The following is a 24,817-nucleotide window of genomic DNA, read 5'->3' on the forward strand; positions in this document are numbered from 1 at the left end:
CTGACGGTGTCACTGAGAGGATTAAATGAGTATGTGCGCTTCCAACGGTCCCTTACACAAAGAAAGTGCCAGTAAACGTTGACTCCTGCTCTGTTTAACTGTCTCCTCTGACTGGATCAGATGCTGAAAGATAATTCCCACTCAAAATGATGCGAGTGGAAGAAAATGATATAAATGACTGTATTCAAAAACAAAAACCCCGAACGAAAGAACCAGAAAAGTAGTTTGAAGAAACCATCTGACACTATCTCTAGGATCCACTCTTCATACTAAGGTCCAAAATTATTTGGTGATGTCCTAAAGTAGTGCAGTAAAAGTTTCCTTGTCTACTAAACCACTTCCAGTTTGACTCCTTAGCCTTTTTATTAAGTCGTCTAATGTCTCTTCCTATTTTCAGATGAGTTAAAAACCAGGTCTTTCAGGCAACAGCAAAAACCTCAAGTCCCAGGATCAAAGTCTCTGCCAGACGGGGCCAGGTTTCTGCCAGTGCATCTCCCGGGTGTCGATGGCCGACTCCTCATACACTTGCCTGGTAACAGACTAACTTGTAAGCCACGCCCACTCTGCTATACTATCTCACCAAAGGAAAGTTTTCTATGAAAAAATAAAGTTCCCCTTATAACTTGGTAGAGTAAAAACTTTTCTAATCAAAAGACAATGAGCTTTCATTTGAAACAGTGGTTCTTTGTAGTCACCACCCGTCTCTTCACTCAGCCAAGAAAAAAGGTCAGGTCTTTATTGAACTGCCTGCTTGTGACATGATTGACAAGTTTATCAGCTTCATTAAGTACTTGTCTTAAATCCGCACACGCATTCTGGAGGGCAACGGTTTCTTTGTATATAAGGGCACTGAGGAGACACAGCTTTGCGGTAACAGCTTGACTATGGAGACAGATTTCTCATGTTGCCAGCCAGAGCTTCAGCCCATCCATGCCTACCCTAAATTCTTGCTTCCAGTCCATACCGCAAGTTATCAGTCAGTTGTCCGTACAAGCTGGCCAAACTTGGCAGCATAAAATATTTTCATGGGCTTCTTCACTTGACTCATAGGCTGTCATACTGACAATCCTAAAAAAAAAAACCACCAGGATTCAGAATTTCACTTGGGTTTGCCAGTTTTCAGTGACTCATTTCACTTTGTTGTACCGATAAAAATGGCTGCTCTATATCGGCTGCCATTTCTGTCATTTATTTTGCTGGACAGAGAGATCTCGTCAGTCATTATGTTTACTTTGATCATCATTCTCCGCTTTTTTTTCTTTTTTTTTTTTTGGTGTGAGGACTGACAATTTGTCAATAAACTTAGCAGTTCCAGGCTTTGCAATTAAATATAATCATATACATTTGGCTTCAGCAGAGTTTACACTTTTATCTCCTGATACACTGTGTTCTGGTTGTAATGTTAAGTTGCTCTGATCATTTTTATATGGTATTCCATGTACATTTCAAAGTGATGCTTGATGTTGGATAAATTTATGCCAGAATTTAGGAGCATCTCCAAAATATGTGATGCATGATAGCATTGGTTCATTTTCATTGCCAGTGCATTGGTAATCCACATTTCAAAGAATTACCACCACATATGTGTATGCGTGCTTTATTGTTTTGTTGTCATTTGCCTTGTTTGTGTCTGATATTTTTGCAACACTGACAGGCAGTTCTGATATTTATTCATGTGGTCATTACCCTCGTCCAAAGACAAATGCCTTTTTAAATCCCAATCAGCAGGAGTGCTCCCAAGTCCTTCACAATTTCCACCTGTCTTCAACCATTGGATTAGATAAAAAATAAGATCAGAATCCCAACTCCAGTGCACAATGATGTATTCTTACACACTGGAAACTAAACGATTGTCAATTTCCAAAAGGGATGTTTTGATTTATCTTTGAAAAGAACACACAACACATATAGGACTTCAGTGTTTGAAAATCCACTCTAGCAAATGGCTTTTTTTTTTTTTTTTACATAGCACTTATATGTTATTTACTTGTGTATTGTAGTCATTTTTATGATGTCACTACTCTCCCCACCACCTCCTGCCCCAGGAATGGAAGCTCCATGAGGTAGATTTTTGTCTGTTTAGATTTACAGCATGTAAAATGGTACTTGATGGATACCAGGTGGTCAATCAGTATTTGTAGAATAAGGGAATGAATGGACCAGCAGTACAGACATAGGGTACATTGAAGACCCAAACTCTTTCTCTCTCAGCTCTGCATGCTCAATGACAGCTTTGTCCCTGGCTGGTTTTGTGGTCACAAGATGGCTGCCAGAGACAGTTGGCATTATCTTGTCCACATCTATTAGAAAAGAGAAAACACTTGAGCGGGTCAACTTCCGTCTTGTGCCCTCCTGAAGGGGGTGGTAATATACATGCAGATAGATAATGGCTTAAACTAATCAGGACCCATCCTTTCTCTGACAGCCAAGTTGAAGAGTTAGAGTGAGCATCTCCTGGACAGGTAATGGGCCATGTGGAGTTTGATGGACACCTGAAGTATGGAAGTTGGGGTAGAAATGGGTGATAGGAAGCCAACGCTCTCTAGTACAACTCTATTGATTTTTAAAATATCAAATAGTTCAGGGGCACCAGGGTGGCTCAGTCGGTTGGGCATCTGACTCTTGGTTTTAGCTCAGGTCATGGTCCAGGGTCATGGGATTGAACCCCACGTCAGGCTGTGCACTGAATGTGGAGACTGCTTAAGATTCTCTCTCTTTCTCCCTTGCCCCTCTCCCCTGCTCATGCGCTCTCTTTCTCTCTCTCTCTTTCTGTCACTCAAATAAAAAAAAGACCTACTATGTGCCAGGTACTGCTCTAGGCACTGGGATGCAGCAATGAACAAACTCCACCCTCATGGAACTTATCTTTTATTGAGGGGAGATAGGTAATTAATATACTATTAATAAACTATGTAGTATATCAGGGAGTGATATGTGCTATGGAGGAAAATGAAGCAGGAAAGAGGTTGTATGTAATGACTAGGGAACAGGCAGCTGCAGATTTCAATAGAATGGGTAAGGAAGACTTTCCGGAGAAGGGAACATTTGAACAAAATTTAGAGATGAGGAATCAAGCTCACGGATATTGGGGAAGGGGCTGAGCTTAAGGCATTTTAAATTCCAGATACTTGCAGAACATCTAAGAGCTTTTCTCCTATAATTAAGTGATGATACATAATACAGCTATTAGGCTCAGATCCCACCCAGAATGGGAGATAGTAGGTTGCCCTTTTAAAACCTGGATCAACCCAGAGGGGCTGATCCCTGAAAAACAGATTAACAAAGACTGAAGAATTCTTAAACAAAATCTTTCCTGATTGCTTCATCAAACTTGAACTTTTTAATTTTATTTTTATTTAAATTCATGTTAGTTAACATATAGTGCAGTATTGGTTTCAGAAGGAGAATTTAGTGATTTATCACTTATATGTAACATCCAGTGTTCATCTCAACAAGTGCCTTCCTTAATATGGGTGCCCATCACCCACTGAACTTTTAAATAAACTTCTATGAGAGAGTATTACTATGTTCTACAAATTTGGGGCACTTAAATTCGGTTTATAACACTGGGTACACTGGGTAAAGCAAACTTTCCCTACCAGCCTTACAATTTTGGTGGAAGAAAGGAGACAATGAAAATATAAAATGAAAAATGTAAGAAGTGAACACACACACACACACACACACACACACACACACACACACACACACACACACTATTCAGAAAAGCCTTCCTGCCTGAGGAGTCACCAAGAGGTGACATTTGAACTGGGATGGCAGGATGGGGGAGAGAACATTCCAGACCAAGGAAAGAGCATTGCTGGGGAGCAGGGGAAAGGACAAGAACATCCCAATGTTGAGGGGACAGGAAGAGCACAGGATAAAGGGCTTATGCTCACTTTCCTCTCCGGAGATGAAGTAGATTGTCCTCGCTTTGGGAATCAGGAACACTGGTGAACATTTCTGTTTTGGACAAGGTCATCGGACCATTATCTGGTGAGCATCTCCCTTAACCAAAGCACATGCTTGGGACCCATTGTTCTGCTAGAGGTTCAAGAAAGAGACCAGGGATGGAGATGGACGTTGGGAAGCCAACGGTGAGGACAGCTGTGATAAAGCGGGGAAATGCAGGGTGAGAAAAGATGGGGCAGGACTGAAGCAGCCCCACATGGGGTATGAGGAAGAGCTGGTGCTCTCCAGAGAAGGAGAGGGACTGGGCTGGAAGAGGCATGGGCCAGATTTGCTTCAGTCGGCCTGAGGAAGATGGTAGCTCCTTGAGGCATTTGCTCTTCTGGACAACTCCCTCCTGTGCAACTCTTTCCTCCCCGGTCTATGGATCCCCAGTCTCTCCTCTCCCTCCCATGCCACTCCAGAACTTTCCTTGGTAGAAGCTCTTCTTTGGCTTGGTTATTGGATATTGACATCTCTTAGAATTCTGCCATGGCCCTCTTGCTTTGTACTTCAGCTGCACTTTCCCACTGCACCCAAGCCTATGGCCTTCATTTAGGCTCTTCCTGCTTTGGAAAGAAGGAGATGGATTGGAAGGAGGGAGGGAGGGAGGCAGGAAGAAAGGAAGAAGTGGAAAAAACTTCCAGAAAGCACTGCCACCCAAGTTATTGCTTCGTTGCCTTATTTTACTATATTCAAAACTTTTTAGGGATTTGACCTTTGATTTCTAGAACTCAATGAAATACTGGCATGATAATAGTGTTTATTAATCAGGGCTCAAGATATCTATGGTACTTCATTTTTTAACCCGGCATTTTCTCAAAACTGAAAAGTACACAAGAGAGTCTGCACATGGGCTTGGCCAGGTGTTGGTCTACTTCTCCGACTCTCTTGTTAGAGTGCAGGCTGACCAGCAGCCCACCTTAGATCTACCTAGGCAAGAGGAGCCCCTGTCCTGGTCCTGTGCTCTGTGCCCCTTCTCCCTGGTCAAGGAGTCCACAGAGCCACAGGACCAAACCTGTCCCTAGGCCATTCCAGATCCCAGAAATTCCTAGATCCCAGAATTTCCTGCCCCAAATGTCCCACGTCAACTCTAGGGCCTATGCAGGGACTCTTTTCTGGGCCAGTCCTCTGGAGCCACGGTGGTGCTCAGGCCTGAGGGTGGCCTGAGGCTCTGTTTGTAGGAGCGAGTGGCTGAAGCTTGGCTCTGGGCACTGGTGTAAGCCTGCATCCTGGGAGGCCCCTCCGGGTGTGCTGTTGAGCAGGGAGTGGGAGGAGAAGGGGCCGGGAGGGAGCCCTGCCCATGTTCCACATTCCAGGGCGAACTCCAAAAAGCCTGCTGGTTCTGAACTTGATCTGGGACTTCCAGGGCATTAGGAAGTTATTCGTCAAGGTAGAGAGAAACACTGCATTCTAATTAACTGTTTACGGGTTTAATAATTGAGAGATTGTTAGATATGCATTACACAGGCCTCTATTTGTACTCTTGGCCCAGGCCCTGCAAATGTTAGAGGCATACCAGGTGCTAAGAGAGGAATGTCACTTTTGCAATATCGGCGAGTGGACCATTTTGAGAGAAGTGATAAAGAGGAAACTGAAGCACTTCCTCTGCCCACCCAGGGGCCCTGGGAGAAATTTATGCTATGCAATTTCAGAAACTAACAAATACTATTTCTGGCACTTCCTTCTAATGTATACTCCCTTCTCCCTATATATTCTCCGTAGTGTCAGATGTAAAACGGGCTCGTCTCACATCAGACCCAGAAGAAGTCCAAGGAAGTGCAAGCATTCCTGACTTAAAATAATCTGATAAAAATATTCTTTAATCTATTGGGAGATATTAAAATGCATATAAACATATTCTTTGGTATGAACGTTACATTTCATTGATATATATATAGTGTGGGTGTTTGGTTATATCAGTGAGTGAAATCTGTTTTTAAAAATCTGGAAAGCTCTTGGTTCTGTGCTTCTGAGAGAGAGCTTCTGGAGCCATGTTCCAGGGTCCCCTCAGAGATAACACTGGTTTAAACTGCCACCTGCTCAATGGGCTTCCAAAGCTTTATCTCCAGCCCTGGACTCTCTCTCCTGAGGGGAGCTCATGCACTCGCCCAGTCAACACCTCTATGTGCCCCCCACCCCAACTCAACGCGGAGGAGTCCGTATTGGTATCCTGTGGCTGCCATAACAAATTAGCCCATTCTTGGTGGCTTACAACAACAGGAATTTTAGTTTTTCACAGCTGCGGAGGCCAGAAGTCTGAAGTCAAGGTGTCAGCAAGGCCACGCTCCCTCTGAAGGCTCTAGGGGAGGATCCTTCCTTGCCTCTTCCAGCTTCTGGTAACCCCAGGCATTGCTTGGCCATGGCTGCCAAGAATCTAATCTCTGCCTCCATCTTCACATGGCCTTCTCCTGTCCCCTCTGCGTCTCAGATTTCCCTCTGCCCTTCTCTTACACGAACACCTGTCATTGGATATAAGGCCCATTCTAACCCTCGGATGATCTTATCTCAAGATCCTTAATTACATCTGCAGAGACTGCTCTTCTAAATCAGGTTACATTCACAGGTTCACAGGATAGGGTTGGACAAAGGACATGTCCAAGTGGATAAACCACTATTTAACTCACTACATGATTCATCGCATTCCTTCAAAACCAGTTCCTTCTGCCAGCTCCGTCGAGGGTGGGGAGGTGTGTACCCACGTTTCCCAAGTTGACATGGGAAGTCACCCTTAGACCACCCCCTGCTTCCCCCCGCCCCCCCACCTCATATCCAGTCAGTCACCAGGGCCGTCGATTCACTTGTGCTGGCGCTCGAATCCGTCTTCTCCCCTCTGGTTTCCACGGCCACCCTTACTAGCCTCCTTTGTGTTTTTCAAACTCCCACCTCAGGGCCTTTGCATGAACTCTTACCTCCCTCTCTGGAAGGTTCCATCTCTTAAGCTTCCCAGGCAGACTCACCCTTTTCACAGAGCTCTCAGGTCAAGTGTTAGGGCTTCTGAGAGGGCTTCCCACCCCACCCCATGTACCTCAAATAGCTCCTAGTGATTCTACCAGGTCACTCTACTTGATTCTTCCAACCCCCACCCCCCCAACACACACACAATTCCATCAGGACAGTCCTGTCTGTTCACTTCTGTAACCCCAGTCTCAAAGATAGTGACGTGTGCATATCTGTTATCTGTACTGAGCTCCTTTTCAGATGTCAGCATGCACGTACTTACCACTTCTTTCCTCAGAAACCTCTCTCAAAGTCAGCAGTTTGCCAAACTCAACTCCAGCGGACCACTTTGCAAACACCGCTTCCTTGTTCTTTCCGTGGTATTTTACACCTGTGTTTCCTCCTCCCTGATGCTTTCTCCTCCTTGACCCCTGAAGGAGGGTGAATATATCATTTGTCTTCCAAACTGGGCCACTATTTAAAGAGACAAAGGGCACTAATGAATTATTACGCCAGGCTAACCGTCATAAACTAAGACTCTCCCAGGTGAACCCAGACGTATGGTCTCCCTCCCTCCAAAACCTCCCTCTCCCTTCCGTGGCTGTCTGTCCTCAGACTCCTTTTCCTCCATCTACTCTTTAAATGGGTCCCGGGCCCTCCCCTGCTGTCGTGCTACACCATCTCCCTGTGTGACCTTACCAGCCGTGACTCAATCTGTCTACATGTCCCCATCAGTCCACCTTGTCTTGATTTCTGTACTCCACGTACAAACCCAGCTGCTGGCCAGAAGCCTCTACCTGGATGTCTCAGCAGCAATTCTATATCGACATCTAAACCAAACTCATGATCTTCAGCCTCAAACACGTTCTCTTGCTGTTGATGAATGGTAAATGGTGCGGGTGGGTGGGGTATGGAGGAAGTGGTGGTTAACAGCATAAGTTCTAGAACAGGTTCTAGAGTTATGGCTGCCTGGGTCCAAAGCCACATCCTAGCCATGCGTGGTAGGGCCATTATTTAACCTTTCCAGGCCTCCGTGTCCTCACCTGTGAAGTGGAGACAGAAGTGCCTGTCTCTTAAGTTGGTTGCGAGGGTTCAATGAGACAATAAGGCCAAGAGCAGATGTTTATAGGATACCACAGATGCTGGGCATTTCTATGGGACTGATGTGTATTATTTCATTTAATCCTTGCAACAGCCTCGTGAGGTAAGTGCCATTATTTATCATTATTACTGATGATGATGATGATTCAAAAAACAATCGAAGTAGGCTCCAGGCCTGCGTGGGGCTGAAGTCAAGAGTCGCCTGCTCTACCTACAGAGCCAGCTAGGCGCCCGGGGAAGTATCGTGATCATGCCTCCTTTACAGAGGAGGAGCCCGAGGCACAGAAAGGTTAAGTAACTTTCTCTGGCTTAATGACAGAATTGAGCTTCAGATTCAGCAAGTCTGGCTCCAGAGACCTTTTCTCAAGCACCTCGATGTCCTCTGGGTGCCAGGTGCTTAGCACAGTATCCGGCATATAATAAGTGCTCAGCAAGTTATTTCCACTTTCCATCCAGTCCACCAAGCCATCTGCCCAGGAGAAGGCCTATTTTCCCTATCCTTCCTCATCCCATGTCTGTCAAGTCCTGTCAACCACATTTTATTTTATTTTATTTTATTTTATTTTAATTTTTTTTAACGTTTATTTATTTTTGAGATTGAGAGAGATAGAGCATGAACGGGGGAGGGTCAGAGAGAAGGAGACACAGAATCCGAAACAGGCTCCAGGCTCTGAGCTGTCAGCACAGAGCCCGACGCGGGGCTCGAACTCACGGACCGCGAGATCATGACCTGAGCTGAAGTCGGACGCTTAACCGACTGAGCCACCCAGGCACCCCATCAACCACATTTTAAAGTGCTAGGTGCTTCTCCCAGAATTTGCTTATTTAATTATTAGTCTATATTCCTAGTTCATTGCCCAAGGTGTCTTGATATTGAGAAGTCCACTAGCAGGAGACCAGGTGTGAATGGAAAGACCCAGATCTCTGCCTCTAGCTTGAGGCTTTTCCTGCAAACCTCAACTCTGCTTTCTTAGAAGCCTGATGCTGCACTGCCGTAAACACAAGCCCGGGCCCACATGCTGGAGGATGAGAGAGAACATGGTGTGGGGACGGGCCGTCCCCCCTGGGGCCACCTGACCTGCCAGCACCCAGCCAAGCCAGCAGCTGGCCACAGACACACGAGTGGGCCTGGCCAAGGGCAGAAGAACCACCTTGCTGAGCCCAGACCAAACCGCTGACCCGCAGAGAGGGAAGTTAAATACGTGGCTGTTGTTTTCAGCCACTAAATTTTGGAATTGCTTGTTACGCAGGCAAAGCTAACTGATCCGCTTAGATGTCCTGTTAGCTTAGGCTGCTGTAACAAGATGCCACAGGCTGGGTGGCTTAAATTTGTTTTCTCACGGCTCTAGATGCTGGAGTCCTAGACCAAGGTGCCAGCAGAGCTGCTCTGTGGTGAGGCTTCTCTTCCCGACTTGCAGATGGCACCCTCTTGCTGTGTCCTCCCATGACCTTTGCTCTGTGCGAGCCCAGAAAGAGAGAGAGATCTCTGGTGACTCTCCCTCTCCGTATAAGGACATCAGTCTTATCAGATTCGGGCCCTGCACTTATAACCTCACTTACCCTTAATTACCTCCTTAGAGGTCCCATCTCCATATACAGTCACACTGGGGGTTGGGCTTTGACATAGGAATTTGGGGGGCACACGATTCCGTCCCTGACAGGTATCAATCATCAAGAGGAAGTCGGGCCCATGAGAGCTGCTAAGATCACTTGAGTGGAGTGTGAGGGGGCAGAGGAGACCCATCAACTAAGGACAAACGCAGGGTAACGATAGCCTTCCTGGGGCCGGCAGAGGATGATGAGGCCCGGAGGGGACGGAGAAGCGAAGGCAGAGGACGGACACACAAGGAGAAGCAAGCGAGGGCTGAGGAGGCATTGAAGCCGAGCCTGTTTGTAAAGAGGAAATGAGCAAGAGAGTCCAGTGCAGTCGGCAGAAGTTAGGGACCAGGTGGTTTTGGCCAGGTCCTTGGTGGACTGAGGAACAAAAGATGAGAGAGCCGATAAAGCTTCCAAGAGGCTTGGATGAGAAGGAACAAGAGAAATCTGGAACACAGGATCAAGAGGAGCTTTTTAGGACAGAGGGACTTGTGCATCTCCGTGCAGCAAGAGGCGAGAGCTAGAAGCAGGAGAGGCTCGCAATGACAGAACAAGGTCTGGAGGAGGCAGGGAGCAGCTGACAAGAACTAGCCTGTGTTAGCACTTGCCAACGTGCCAGGGCCGTGCTGAGCTCTCCGTGGGGCTTATCTCATTTAGTCCTTCCGTCAACTCTATGAGGTAAAGGCAAGGATGATCCCATTTCCCTGATGAGGAAACTGAGGCACCGAGGAGATTAAGAGACCTACCCAAGATCACACAGCCTACAAGTGATATAAATGGGATTTGAACCCTGGCAACCTGACTTTAGAGGCTAGGGGGACCTGACCTGGATTTCGGCCTGCTTCTAAAATTAACAGGAAACCGGTAGGGACGGTGATAGCAGGATCGGTTGGGGGCAAGAATTTGATGGAGATCATGTGCTCCCGGTGGCCTCAGTTTTGTTTTCCGGTAGCAGACAGGGAGCTGAGCGTTGTGCCTGGGGTCAGGAGGGAACATAGAGGGAGTGAGGAAGGCCCAGAATAGGAGGAGGTTGAAGACGACAAGACTCAGGCCCGCTACTCGTGCTGGCGAGTGGCGCTGAGCTGGGAATCCCAGTTGGTAGCGGTGGAGGTGGCATTTCTCCAGCGGCGCTCCGGGGTCAGGAGAGGGGAGAAGGGGGCACACTGGCTGCCGTGCCAGGGTAGGAGGCTTGCCGAGGGGGTGCTGCCAAAGGGTGGGGGAGAGGGCCATGGCTACTGGTGGGAGACCGCGGTTCCCAACCCTGGCTGCATTTGAAGGCACGGGAGGGCTGAGCCCCGTTCTGTAGCAATTACCCCTGAATCTCCCGAACTGGGCGTGTGTTCGTGGTCCCTGGTGAGGACTTCTGATTCCATTCCAGTAGGGAGTTGAGGCCGAGGCCGGGAGGGTAGGGAGAAAGAGGTACAAGCGGAGGAAGGGAGTGGAGGAGCGTGGAAACGGAGGTGTGAGCGCGCTAGCAGGGAAGGAGGGACACCTCAAGGTCTGAGTTGTTCTGCCTTAAGGGCTGGGAGGGCTGCAGAGTTTCTACCCCCTCTTCCACACCCATATTCCTGGGGCCAAAACAGGACGGGATTGTCTCCAACTTTTCCCTTCATCCTTAGAACAGAGACCTCCGAGGGGCTGGACTAGGGGAGGCCTCAGGAGCTGCCTGAATGGAATTTTCTTCCCATGTGACCAGTCCAGCCCGGAAGAGCCACCCAGGAGCGACATCAAGAGTGGGTTATCTGCAGGTCTGGGTATATCCCCCAGCTGAGGAATTTCTCAGGGAAAAGAAGAGTGGGGAATGGGTTAGGATGGCTGAAAATGGGAGAAGCATATTCATTTTATCCAACCAATATTTATTGAGGTCCAGGCAAGGAACTTGTGCCATATTGCCAGGCAATATCTAAACATGACAGGTAATGTGATCTTGGGTGGCACTTCCCAGAGCCTTCTCTGGGATGGAAACAGTGTCCCTTTAAAAAAAAAAAAAAAAAAAAAAAAAGGTGCGGGTGGGGAGGTGGGATCCAAGTGCAGATAAGTTTGGGACACATTGGGTTACAGAGAGTTAAACGGATTTACTCCCTGCAGGACTTCTCAGAGCCTTTAATCTGTTAACATGTTCTGAGACTCTCCAAGAAGTCGAGAGGCTAGCATCATCCTAGCATGCTTGACCCCAGGTCTCTGTCATTCCTGGCCGACCTAGAGGAATGAATGATTCACGGAACATGCTTTGGGAAGTGTGATATGGTGGCAAAGAGCTCAACTTTGAAGTCATAAGACCTGGCTCCCGACTCAGGCTGCGGTGCGCGTGACCTTAAGCAACTTGCTTGTGTCCATTTTCGCATCTGTAAACTAGAGCTCCTAGTGGCTCTTTCCTGAACTCGTCGTCAGGAGTAAATAATGCCCCTCAAGCATGAGTGCGGTGCCCGGCACACAGAAACTGCTCGCGAAAAGGGCACTGGCCTGGTTGGGGAGATCCTGGAGCCTGTGTTCAAATTCTATGACGTGCTGGCCTGAAAAACTGACTGGGGACCAGGAGTCAGAGCTTCTGTCTTCTACCTAGTTACTTGGACATAAAACCCAAATGGCTTTCAAAGCCTGCGACCTGACCAGAGAAAGAACAGTCAAGGGGAGGAAGGCAGGCAAGGGACGGGGGAGGGGGAAGGAGAGAGACTTCTGTTTCCATTCCTGCCCGAGGGAAAGAGACTATGGGAATCTGCTGGCGGTGGGCTGGTTTGGCTTCTCGCAGAGGGTGGTGACAGGGAGGGGAATGGCCAGCCAGCACCCCTGCCCCCGGGACCCCAGGACTGTGACCGTGCGAGCGGGCACACAGGAAGCCACTCCAGGCCAGGCGGGTGCTGAGCAGCTGTGGGACTTGGCCCCCATCCCAGCAGTGTCCTTCCCGGAGGTGACGCTTCGAGAAGGAGATTTCCAGAAAAGCTCCGCAGCCCTGCTTCTGGCTGACGTTAGTGCCTCTGGAAGGCTTTGGGCTTGGGGGGACTTCTACCTTAAGGGACGACTGGGGAAAGGATGTCCCTCGCCCAAGTGCTCTGTCCCATTTCTTTGGGGCCCTGTTGACGTGGGAACAGACGACGGTGCGGAGGGGGAAGGCATCCGAACTGGGAGACATCGCGTAAGGAGGGCACCCCATCCTGCAACTGGGGTGCTGCTCCAGAGGCCCTGGGGTATGTGCCCGCTCCCCGAGGTTCCAGACCCCACCTCTCCACTCTGGCCCCTAGAAACCAGCCCCCATGGCCTCCGTGACACAGGAAAGGTCTCTTTTCATTCTCCTGACCTCGGGGGTGAGGGAGGGGAGAGAAGTGCCATCAGGGGACACCTACGAATGACCGAATAACCGTGATCTCCATTTCACAAGACTCGGAGGTCAAACATCGTGCCCGAGGTCAACAGCCACACCAGAATTTGAACCCACATCCTGTTCAACACCACGGCTTGCCCTAACTGGGAGGTTCGCGCAGGACCCCCAGTTTAACCTCTGCCTATGTCCTGGTTGGCTGCAAAAACAAAAGAAAACAAAGCCAAAACACACACATGCATAAATCAGTAGGACATCTCTGATGGAAGGAATGTGAATCCTGCTTTTTGTCTTTTCGTACGGAAAAGACAGAATCGCAGAGCCCTGGTTCACAGAGCTCTGTCAGCTGCCTGTGACCAGGACCTATCGGTTTTTCCAGGAGCATACCCCATCACCACCAGACAGTTCAGACAGGCCCCCCCTTCCCCTGGCTTCTGGGCTGCCCCCCACCACTCCTCTAGTCTCTTTTTCTAGCCAGGGTGGGGCCCCTGGGGCTCATGGCCTCGGGCCCAGAACTTGCCTCGCCTCCTTTCTTGGCAGCTGCTAGCCATCTCTGCAGTTTTTGGCCTAGTAAAACCCTTTTTCTGCCTGCCCAGGGGAGAGTTTTGATTGGCTTCAGCTGGGATGACCTCATCCTCTCCAGAATTTGGGGATGTTCCCATTTTCCACTGCTCCACCTTCCTCCGCCCCCCGCCCCAACCCGCCCAGGCTGTGGAATCCCCCAGCCTCACTGGAGAAGGCGAGCATGTGCCCTGGATTCCTGCCCTCTCCCCACCCTAGCGCTCCCGCTCCCCCGGGGCTGTCTTTGCTGCCCCCCGGCTTTGCCCCAGCCCCTCCTGCACATTCCCTTGGCCCTCAGATTCTCCTTTCCCCTCCGCGGGCCCCTGCTGTCTTTCCGGGGCTCATGGGAAACTGCATGATTTAAAATAATCATCTTACCCTTGTGCCTGCCCTTTTTGGTCTACATTATCTAATTTAATCTTCAAAATGATCCCGTGATATAAGGATTCTCCGGTTTACGGGTGAAGAAGTGGGACTTAGCTGATGTAACCTACTCAAGACAATCTGTTAGTGTGGATGGGGTCGGGGTCCACACGTAGGTGTGTCTGGCTCCAAGGCCGCGACAGAGGGCTTGTCACATTGAGAGACGCTGCTGGCTGTACTCACACGAGGGATCCTGCCAGCCACACATCTGGCTTCCCTGGAAGGCTCAACAGCAGATCCCATTAGCTCTACCTTCCAAACGTTTCCAAAATCTGGCCACGTCTACCGCAGCCCCTCGGCTGAGCCACCTCTGCCTCCCACCGGAATTTACTGAGATCCCCCACCTAATGGGTCTCCTGCCTTCACCCTCCCTGGCCGTTCTCCACACAGCAGAGTGAACCTTTAAGGTGTTCCCTCTGATCATGTCTCTCCTCTGCTCAGAGCCTTCCAGTGGCTCATGTCTTACTCCGAGTTGATGCCAAAGTCCCCACAGTGGCCTAGAAGGCCCTCCACACCTGCAGTCCCATTATCCCCCCACACATGACCTCTGATTTCACTCCTTACTGTTCTCCCTCTCTGCTGCAGTTCCACCAGCCTCCTTGCTTGTGCTTCAACACGGACAGCAAGCTCCTGCTTCAGGGCCTTTGCACATGCTGTTTCTGCTGTCTGAAAGGCTGACCCTCAAATAGCTTCATGACTCAGTCCCTCACCTCCTTCAGGTTTTGCTAAAATAGCACCTTTTCAGTGACTCTGACCCTATTCGCCTTATCCCCTTTGTCCTGCCCAAACCCTCTCCACTCCCTGCTTTTTCCTCCCTATAGTACCATCACCCAGTGACATTATTTTACTGATTTATTAGGTAATTATTTGCTCCCCCTGCTAGAATGTAAGCTTCATGAGTTTAAACACTTTTCTCTCTCTTTTTTTTAACTGCTATATTTCTAGTGTCTAGAACAGCACTTGGCACATAATAGTTTCTCAATAAATCTTTGTGGAGGAGAGGGAGGGAGAAAGATGTTGGTCAGCTAATTTTGAGTGGTGCAAACAGAAGGGAGTCTGGACAGGCCTCTGAGCATCCTGGCCAGATGTTGGGAAAGCTCAAGTTTGGGGCCCATCCCCCAAATAGAAGTAACCTGTGGACACTTAGTGCTGCTTCTTTGCAGCTTCAGGACCAAACTTTGACTTGAGTCCCTGGAGAGGCCAGTCTCAGGGCAGGCTCTTGGGAAGCAGACTCTGGGATGGAATTGAGTGTGGGGGCTCATGAGGGCGTGCTCTTCAGGGCAACACCCAAGGAAGGGAGGGGCAGGAAGCTGGAGTGACTTGGAGACGTTGAGCTCTGATTTAGGCCCGAGGACAAGCTCGGCAGACACCATGGGACCCTGGAACTAAAATAGCCCCTAAGAATTGCCACGTAGTAGGCTGAAACTCTGGGCCTTTATACCCCAGCCTCAGCCCGTCACCAGCGGGGGGCCTGGCCTCGGCCTCGTGATGCTCTCTGCAGGGAGGGCCTCCCCACAGCTGGGGCGGCAAGTGCTTTCTGAAGGGGGGTCCAGGCGCACGGCCATGCCACTGCAAGACCCTCAGTGAGCGTCTGCCTTATTCACTGACGACCTCACCCACCCGGAGGGGTCCCTGAGACCCCAGAAAGGAGTGAGGTGGATCCCAACATTACCCCAGTCGGGTGTGACGCAGTCCGGAGCTGACCATCTTCTGGCGAGCGAACCAAGACAAAGTCTAAATTGGGGCTATACGGACGGTGCTTTTTTAATTAAAAGAAAAAAAAAATTGCGGGAGGGGAACGCTCCTTCAGTAGAGCAGATGTCCGTCCGTACCTACGTGGAAAAAAAGACTTGAGCCATCGGCGTGGCCCTCCAGGAGAAAGCATAGAAAATAAGAGATTATAGTTAGGAAGTCCTCGAAAGTGGTAGGTGGGCTTTGTCCTCTATAGTCACGGGTCCCATGTGATAGATGTGTCCTATAGGAGAGAGGCTGGTAGCCAGGAAGAGCCGGGAAGGAGGCAGCATAGGGTTTGGCTAAGAGCTGGCGTCAGACTGTCTATGGTTTTGAATATCGGCTCTGTAACTCTTTGGAGGGGAGATCTTCAGAGGCGAGTGGACTGAACTGTGTCCGCTTCTCTCCCGCAAGACAGGTCCTAACCCCGGTACAGAGAACGGAGTCTTGTTTGGAAATAGGGTCTTTACAGAGGTAATGGTTCAAATGAGGTCATGAGAGTGGGCCCCAGTTGAATACGACCGCTGTCCTTTTGAAAGGGGAAATTTGGACTCAGGCGCGCACCTGGGGAGAATGCCGTCGAAGATGAAGGCAGAGATTGAGATGACGTAACCACAAGCCACGGAACGCCACGGATCGCGGGCAAACGTCGAAAGCTAGGAGAAAGATGCATGGAACAGGTCCTCCCTCACAGCCCCCAGAACCAGCCCTGCAGGCACCTTGTTCTCAGACTTCCACCCACCAGAACCAGGAGGCAATAAATTGCTGTTAAGGGGCCCGGTTTGTGATGCGTTGTTACGGCAGCTTCAGCAAACCAATATACGGTAAGTTTCTTAAGCTCACGGATTCTGATTCTCTGCTTTCTCACCTATAACACGGGGAGGATACTACCTCTCACAGCTGCAGCAATGACGTACGATTAACCATCTCTGTCGTAATTCCAGGCACAGAGGGTGCCCTCTCTATGTCACTGGTGGCGGCTCTTAGGCGTGAGAGCAGCTCATGGCCAAGGTCTTTTCCTCCGCCTGATTTTCCCCAGCCATCCCTTTCTTGTCACTGTCCCAGATGAAGAGAGCCTCCCAGCAGCGGGTTCTGTACACTGACTGCGGTCACTTACAGTTACTGCTGCTGGGTGGTCCGCAGGAAGGAAAGGATGGGAAGGCCGGACTTTAGAGCCTGTGGCAGGCTTCCTACGGCCCACGTTAACCCGATGCCGATCCCTGTCTTGTGGCTTTCAGTACGCAGACGTGAAGGAAGGAGAAGTTGCCAGATCAGCCCTTCCAGATATTTAAAATGACTTCCGGGTGCCTGGGTGGCTCAGTTGGTCAAGTGTCCAACTTTGGCTCAGGTCATGATCTTGTGGTCCGTGGATTCAAGCCCCATGGTAGGGTCTGTGCAGACAGCTCAGAGCCGTTAGCCTGCTGCATCAGATTCTCTGTCTCCTTCTCTCTCTGCCCATCCCCTGCTCACACTCTATCTCTCTCTCTCAAAAATAAATCAACGTTAGGGGCGCCTGGGTGGCTCAGTCAGTTGAGCGTCTGACTTCAGCTCAGTCTGTGATCTCATAGTTCACGGGTTCGAGCCCCACACTGGGTTCCGTGCTGACAGCTCAGAGCCTGGAGCCTGCTTCAGATCCTGTGTCTCCCTCTCTCTCTGCCCCTCCTCCCCTCACACCCTGTCTCTCTCTCTCTCTCTCTCTCTCAAAAATAAGTAAATGTTAAAAAAATTATAAAAAACTTCTTTAAAAGATAAATAAACATTAAAAAATCAAAATTACTTTCAAAAATAAAGAAGCAGGAATGAAATGAAATAATAAATAAAATAAAATAAAATAAATACAAGACTTTCAGTAGAGCATCATTATCGAGAGCAAATAGACACTTAAATCACACCCCTTATGCTCAGCGCTGATCTCCAAGGAGTGATCTTGAACATCCCTGTTTGTTTCAGAGAAAGGGAAGTCATGAGACCAAGCATTGCCCCACTTCTAAGGTGGAAAGTGAACATAACTATTGTCAATTAAATGTGTACTGTTTATTATAGCTAACCTACCATGCCTTGCTATGTTATAAAGGTTGTGAAGTTGTGGGTGTTGTTTAATATATGATACACACACTTAAAAATTCATTGCAGGCTTTTATATAATCAATGTGATGTGTGTATTTTGTAGGGCCTGGAAAATAATTTTACTCTTTTGAATAATTGTGGAGATTTATAGTCACTATGGCATTGGTTTTATGGTATATTTTTTGGCTGTATTTATGATTCATTTGTTTAGGGACCTCCAATTGTAACATTATTCCTTTTGGAAGATTTTCTACTTCTCCTTGACACCTTAAAATGTATCTTTCTTTCCTCTTTGCTTCTACAGCTTGTGTTGTTAATTTTGTATTGTAACAACATCTACCACACCTAAAAGCTTTTACTGGGGAGTGGGGATTGTGAATGCGACATATGCTTATTTTCTTAATTTCAGAAAAGATAGCAGAGTATAAAAAAGCAAATAACGTTTCCCAGAATCACAGCCTCTTAGAATATTTCCTTCTTGTCTTTTTTCTCAATCTGAGCATAAATAAGTAGTTCATGTGTAAGAGGAACAGGGGGGAGTAGAGAGCTGTGTCTGTGGCAAAACTGGGACAGGTGTGGGCTTCTGTAGGGAAGTGGTGGGGCAGCTGCCAGGGGCTGATGCTCTAGAAGGAGTGAGGAACCTTCTGAATGAGGGCTCGTCCCATGGGGACAAGAGGTCAAGCAGATGTCTTTGCCTTAGTGAGTGAGCCCTCGTCATTAAAGAAGGGCCGCATCTGAATATAATAACCTAGCTCAGCCTGAGAGCTCAGAACCTATGGAATCAAGTCTGGGTCATGTGGGGAGGGGGGTGGGGAGGGGTTCCTGACGTGGTCCAGCCATGTCAGGCATTGCAGAGTTGTTTCACTGAAGAACAGGTCCTAGACCTGCTTCATCATCAGCCTTAGGTGCCCAGCAGGGGTGTGGTACATCTTACACCAGGAAGAGGGGGAAGCGATCATGGAAATCACGTGTTAGCGGCAATGCCTGGACTTAGACATGAGCCCCATGGGAAACACCCATGGGAAACTTCTAGAAACACTTGGTATGAGCTCGCAGAGGCAGATGGGAGGAAGAACATGCAAAACTCAGGTGCCTTTTGCTGCGATGTGTTGCTTCATGACTCTAGCCAGACAGTGAGACCGCTGAGTGCACAGTCATGTCATATTTAACTTGACTCCCGTCACCTAGCTCATTGCTTGCCTGGCATATAGTAAGTGCTCGGGGCATGAAATTTTTGCTGATTAAATATCCTCTTTTAAATATCTTCTTTTTGATCATCTGATTTATGACATGGTTTCCAGGAACATGCTATGGTTAAAAATGGGACTCCCTGACCAGAAAAATGAAGTCAAGATGCTGCTCACAAACTTAGCATCAATGAATCTTGGCATTCCCTTCCCCCAAATTCTCTGGCTCCCAGAAACCCATTACGTTCAGAAGCACTGGGATTAGAAAAATGCTGGAGTTTTCCATCAACGGATGCCCTTGAGCCCTGACACTTTTCCTCATTATTTAAATGGATCTAGGAATAGAAGAGAGACCAGAACCAACCAAGCCACCTCCTCAGATGGACAGGAGCCTGGAGACCTGGCCTTTGTTTTACTGGTGAACTGGGTGTCAGCCATGTGTCTGGCACTGTGCTGGATATCCCAGGGGTTCTAGACAAACAGATCTCAGCCCTTGTCCCTGGGGACTTTGTCACTAGTGAGAGAGATTAACTGTTGCAAAACCTCGGTACCACAGAGCTGTTCAGGGCAGTGTGCAATCAGGGAGCAATAGCACAGATGAAGTGGCCAGAAGGATCTAGTGAGACAGAGACCCTGGGGGGCCAGAGGCAGGAGAAGACTTGGTGAAGAAGGTGGGGAACGAGTGGGCGTGGAGGACAGGGTCATCTTGAGGTTGAGAAGGAAGTCAGCTAGCAGGGTTCCCCTCCAGCTCTACCCTGTCACGCTGTGTGCCCTCAGGTTAGTTATGTCACCTGTCGAAGACTTAGTGTCTATAAAATAGTTCCTACCTCGCAAGGCTGTTGAGGAGTAAACGATATGCACAAGGTGCTTAACAAAGTGCCAGGCACAAGATAAGCACTCAATAAATGTCAGCCATGGCTTTTGTTATCAAGAAGAGTGGGTGAAATTTGGAGACGGCTAGGGATTGGGAGGCCCGACCAAGCTTCTGGAGTAGTTCAGTTCTATTTATTTATTAAGCACCAACTATGTACCAAGCATTGTGCTTGGCTCTGGGGTAGTGGAGACAGGGGCCCTGCCCTTAAAGAACTGACAGGCAAGCTGGATACAACAAATAGGCAACACTCCCTGTTGTGTCCCCCACAATAAAGCAGGGAGTGTGTAGGGTCGGAGGAGGTCATGTGGCCAAGGCTACAGGTAGCCAAGGAGCCCTTTCCCAGGTGGAGGATCTCAGCTGAGATCTGGGTATGAGCAGGAATTAGCCCATGGGTAGAGGAGGGCCGGACAGGAGAAGAAAGGGAGAGTCTTGAGCAAAAGGAAGGACATTTCAATCATCTGGAGAGTTCAGTCCATTCAAGCCGCTACAAGTCAGTTCAGTGTGTCTGGATCCAATTAGATGGGGAGGGAGGGAAACCGGTCACCAGGGCTCTGAGGCCAATGGAGACCCTGAAAGGGAGGGCCATAAACTCACTGGTGCCTTCCGAGGATTACCTTAATGCCCAATGGGAGGAGACAAGGCCAGAGGAGACAGACCATGATATTTTGTGATCATCCAGGTGAGAGACTGGGGTGGCCTCAACTAGGGTAGTGGTGGAAAAGGGGACAAGGGGACACATTCCAGAATTACTTAAGAGCAAAAGTGACGGCAGCTCTTTCTGCCTCATGGGCCCTGCCCCCGTGCTTTAATAAAGCTCACCTTTTTCGCACTGAAAAAAAAAAAAAAAGTGAATCCTGGTCCTCGGGGATCTCCCACTCCCACCACACTTACATCAGGCACGTGAAAGACAGACACGTATAGACCACGCCAGATGAGTAGCAATGGAGGTACGCAGGACACTGGAAGGGTACAGGAGAGGGCTCAGCAAAGGCTGACAGACAGGGCCAGGCCACAGGTAGAGGCTCCTGCCAGAGGTGATAGTGGTGGCCTGGGAGCCACTGGGCAGGGTGTGGACTTATGCTCGTCCTCAGGATCCCAGCAGGGTCACACTTGATGGTATGGGTTGTAGGGGCCTTTGGGGAGCCCCCCCCCCCAGAGGGAAGGTGGGAACGGAAGTGGAGTACAGAAGGAAGCAGCTGCCTGCAGGGTTCATCGGAACGGGCGGGGGGGGGGGGGGGGGGGGAGTGGGAGCCCAGAAAGGCAGATGTGCTGCTCTGGGCCCAGGGGAGAAAGAGGAGGAGGAGTGAGCAGGAGAAACTTCGCAGGAAGTGACTAGGCTGATGGAGGGAAGGAATCCACTGCGGCTCGGGGCATGAGACTGAAGCTGAGGCCCTGTCCAGACGGTGCGGCCAGAACCAGGGCACTCGGTACCCAGCACAGGGAGGTCAGTGCCACGGCTACCCTTTCCTGGGTGCCTGCTGCCGCCAGACCCAAAGCCTGCAGACGGGCAGACATCGTGACACCATTTCCTCCTCACCACCGCCACCGTCCATGCTGTGGTTCCCCACTTTACGCACGCGGCCACCGTGGTCCAAAGAGGCTAAGAAACTCACCAGGCGCGCAAGTGATGGGAAGCCGTGAATTCAACACAAACCTTGAATGCTGACTATGTGAGGTAGGGTTGAGCATTAAGTCCATGGATGTGTGTAGAGGACATGGAACAGTGCCCGGGACAGAGGGGGCATTTTCCAAGCGTTCCCCGTTATTATCATGTCGGGACACAGCGTCAGGCCCTGGAGATATTGTGGTTAACAAAACAAGAGATTCCTGCCCCAGTGGACCTTAGCGTCCCGTGAGGAAGACAGATGTAAAGGAAAGATGCAAGAAAACATAACACAGATCACAGGAAGTGCCAGGAAAGAAAATGGACTCTATGTTACAAAGTGCCCAGTTTGACCCCAAAGCCCAGGCCGCTGGACCACGAAGGGCTGAGGCATTAGTGGTCGGGGACTGGTTCTGATGCAGTACGAATCATGGTGGCACCTCCACAGCAGGGTTCCTTTACGGGAAGAAGCAGAGACAGACTAGAGCAGTGGTTTTCAAACTGTTTTAGCTGAGGAACCTTTTATTTAAACAGGAGCGTAAGCATAAGCCAAATCCAATGAGCAAACACAAGCTCTACTGCTCTGACTGAGGGCCGAACGGCCCCCCGCCCCGTCTGCCTTTCCATTTCCATTCTCCACAGCCCCAGAGGGGCTCCACCAAATTCCCAGCAGGAATGCCACGGGATCATAATAGGACTTAACATTAAATGAGCACTTACCGACAGCTATCATGACTTACGCTGTCTCATTTCATTTTCTTTTTTTTTTTTAATTCTTTTTAACGTTTATTTAGTATTGAGAGACAGAGCATGAGCATGGGAGGGGCAGAGGGAGGGGAAGACACAGAATCTGAAGCAGGGTCCAGGCTCTAAGCTGTCAGCGCAGAGCCCGACGCGGGGCTCGAACTCACAAACCGCGAGATCATGGGCTGAGCCAAAGTCAGATACTTAACCGACTGAGCCACCCAGGCGCCCCTCATTTCATTTTCCCCATGACCCTATAAAGTCATCGTTTTATAATGAGGAGCCTGAGGCTTAAAGGGGTTGATAACATCAACCAATCAATGGCTGCTTGAAAGAGCTGCTTGGCGGTCACGGTCTGGCGCCTGCCCAGCTGTGTAGCCCCATGGCTGCCACCCCCTCACACACACTCACACGTACACACCCACACATACACCCACACATACATCCCGACCACACTTCCTTTCTTTAAATCACAGGTACCCATCTCGCATCCCTGGCCTCGGCTCACGCTTTTCCATTCTTCAACCAGTATGTTAGTCTCTTATTGATTCTGTAACAAATGATCACAAACAGTGGCTTAAAACAACACAAATTGTCTCATACTTCTGAGGATCAGAAGTCTCCAAAGTGGGCCAGCAGGGCTTTGCTCCTTTTGGAGGCTCTAGGGGGAGAATCCATTTCCTTGCCTCTTCCAGCTTCTAGAGGCTTCCTTGGCTCACAGCCCCCTTCCAGCAACGCCATCACTTGACTTCTGCTTCCATCTTCACATCTCTGACTCTGACCCTCCTGCCTCCTTCTTATAAGGCCTCCTGTGATGACATTGTGCCACCCAGATAATCCAGGAGACTCACAGCTCAACTCCTTAATAGAATCACAGGTTTCTTGCCCTGTAAGGTAACACATTCCTACGTTCTGAGGATGTAGACATCTTTGGGGGCCATTATTCAGCCTATCACACCTCATAACCCCACACTCATTCTTCACACCTGAGGTTCAAGAGCATGTCCTCAAGGAAACTGTGTCTGACAGCCCAGAGGAGACCTTCTGGAGGCGGGGGGTCTCACAGCAGCCTGTGCCTCTGCGTCACGATGCTCGTCAGAGTCACAGTTTAGCGTCTGTTTGGACCTTATTTGATTAAGGCCATGACTCAAGAGTGTGGGGAGCCGCTTGGTTTTTCCATTTGTGTTTTCAACAGAGTCTGGCACACAGAAGTGGCTCGATTAACATTTGCTACATAAATGGATGAACAAATACAGGACCTACCCGAGGCAAGTAGCAGAGGCAGGATTTGAACTCGTGCAGCCGTTTTACAGAATCCCATCCTGTAAGCCTTGCACCCTCACAGCCTTACCTCGCGCAGGCCTGCCGCGGGGCTCAGGCGCAGGGGGCATGTGAAGTCACCTCCGGGACATCCCACCAGGTCATGTGGCTGGCGGGCCAGACCACGCCTGAACACCTCCAGGGGCACCAGTCTGACGTCAAGTGATTTAGGACATGGGGTGGGGGTAGGGTAAGAGTTCCGTAAGCCCTAGCCACGTGGGACTGGGGGCTACGGAGGGACGGCAGCCGCTGGAGAGGCAGCAGTGGGGGGGTGGCACGAGGCAGGGGCGGAGGGGGAGCCCGTGGGCACGCAAGCGGGAGGAGGGAGAGAGAGCCCAGGGCAGCGCCTCGGGCAGGCCCACGGGGAGAGGCTGAGTGGGGGGGTGGGGGGGGCGATGCCAGCGAGGAAACGAGCTGTCAGAAACTCGGAGGCGGCGTGGGAAAGTGCAGTGTCATGGAAACCAGGGGAGCGAGCAGGTCCATCCGGGAAGAGGCGGCTGCCGGAGCATCGGCGCCGCAGGGCGGGAGCGGGAGTGGGAGGCCCAGGGCCACCTGTCCTCGCGGGGCAGGCGGGCTCGGTCGACCTTCAGCAGGGTGGTTTCAGCAGAGGGCAGGGGAGCCGGAGGCGGAGGCGGAGGCCTAGCGGCTTGCAGGGTTCCGGAGGCAGCAGCGGACCAGACCGCCCGTTTCCGGATCTGGCAGGGGGAGCGGAGGGCGGTTGCTAGGAGGGGCGGCGGCGGGACGGGAGCGCGCGTGTGGGCGCCTGGAAGCGCCTGGGAGGAAGCAGTGGAGAAGCGAGAAGGAGGGCACGTCGTGGGCGTGCACCCGGCTGGACGGGAGAGTCCGAGCATGAGTCAGCACCCGGGGCGCTCAGTCCGTGAGAGGTGGGAGCCGCCCGGGCACCGAGAGCAGCTCCTGGCTCCCGCCGGGGTCAAACCGGCATCGCGCTTGGGGCGGGGGACCTAAGCTTTTCTCCCTGCAGGTGCGAATTCAGGTTGCTTTAGAGAGGACCCTGGAGACCTGGGGCTCAGGCACCTGAACGCAGAAGCCCAGCATAGCCTCCTGCTCAGAGGCCGAGTGCTCCCCAGGTTCTAGGAGACCTCAGAGGGCCCCACGCCCTGGGCTGGGAGCCTAGTATGAAGCCACTGGGGAGGGACTGGATGGGAGTGTGTAGTACGTCCTGCCCCACTCCTCTAAAAGGTTCTAGAACTGCTCTCCCCAGCCCAAGGGATCTGACAGCCATATTTTGAAGATGTGAGCCCAGTTTTGCACTTTCCACTCCTTTGGCGGTCTGGTGAAGCCTATGGACGTTTTCTCAGGATAAATGCATAAAATATATCAAAATACCAACAACGTCTTTCACAGAACTAGAATAAATCTAAGCACAGAAGACCTCGAATGGCCAA

At 50.2% G+C, this 24,817-nt stretch overlaps 1 long non-coding RNA gene across 2 annotated transcripts; it reads right to left on the reverse strand.

The window, feature by feature from the left end:
* Window positions 1-331: 331 nt before the first annotated feature.
* On the reverse strand, window positions 332-24,335 carry LOC109277976 (uncharacterized). 2 transcript variants are annotated; one of them, XR_002085428.2, is made up of 4 exons: window positions 23,443-24,335; window positions 7,172-7,362; window positions 939-1,068; window positions 332-529 (listed from the first exon to the last, which is right to left on the reverse strand). It is a non-coding gene; the product is annotated as an uncharacterized LOC109277976 (long non-coding RNA). The 2 variants fall into 2 exon arrangements; XR_002085427.2 differs by lacking the exon at window positions 332-529 and having other exon boundaries at window positions 706-1,068.
* Between the last annotated feature and the right edge of the window lie 482 nt (window positions 24,336-24,817).

The sequence above is a fragment of the Panthera pardus genome, unplaced genomic scaffold (assembly GCF_024362965.1).
Source record: "Panthera pardus isolate Hobbes unplaced genomic scaffold, ASM2436296v1 HiC_scaffold_7, whole genome shotgun sequence".
In the NCBI taxonomy this organism is placed as follows: Eukaryota; Metazoa; Chordata; class Mammalia; order Carnivora; family Felidae; genus Panthera; species Panthera pardus.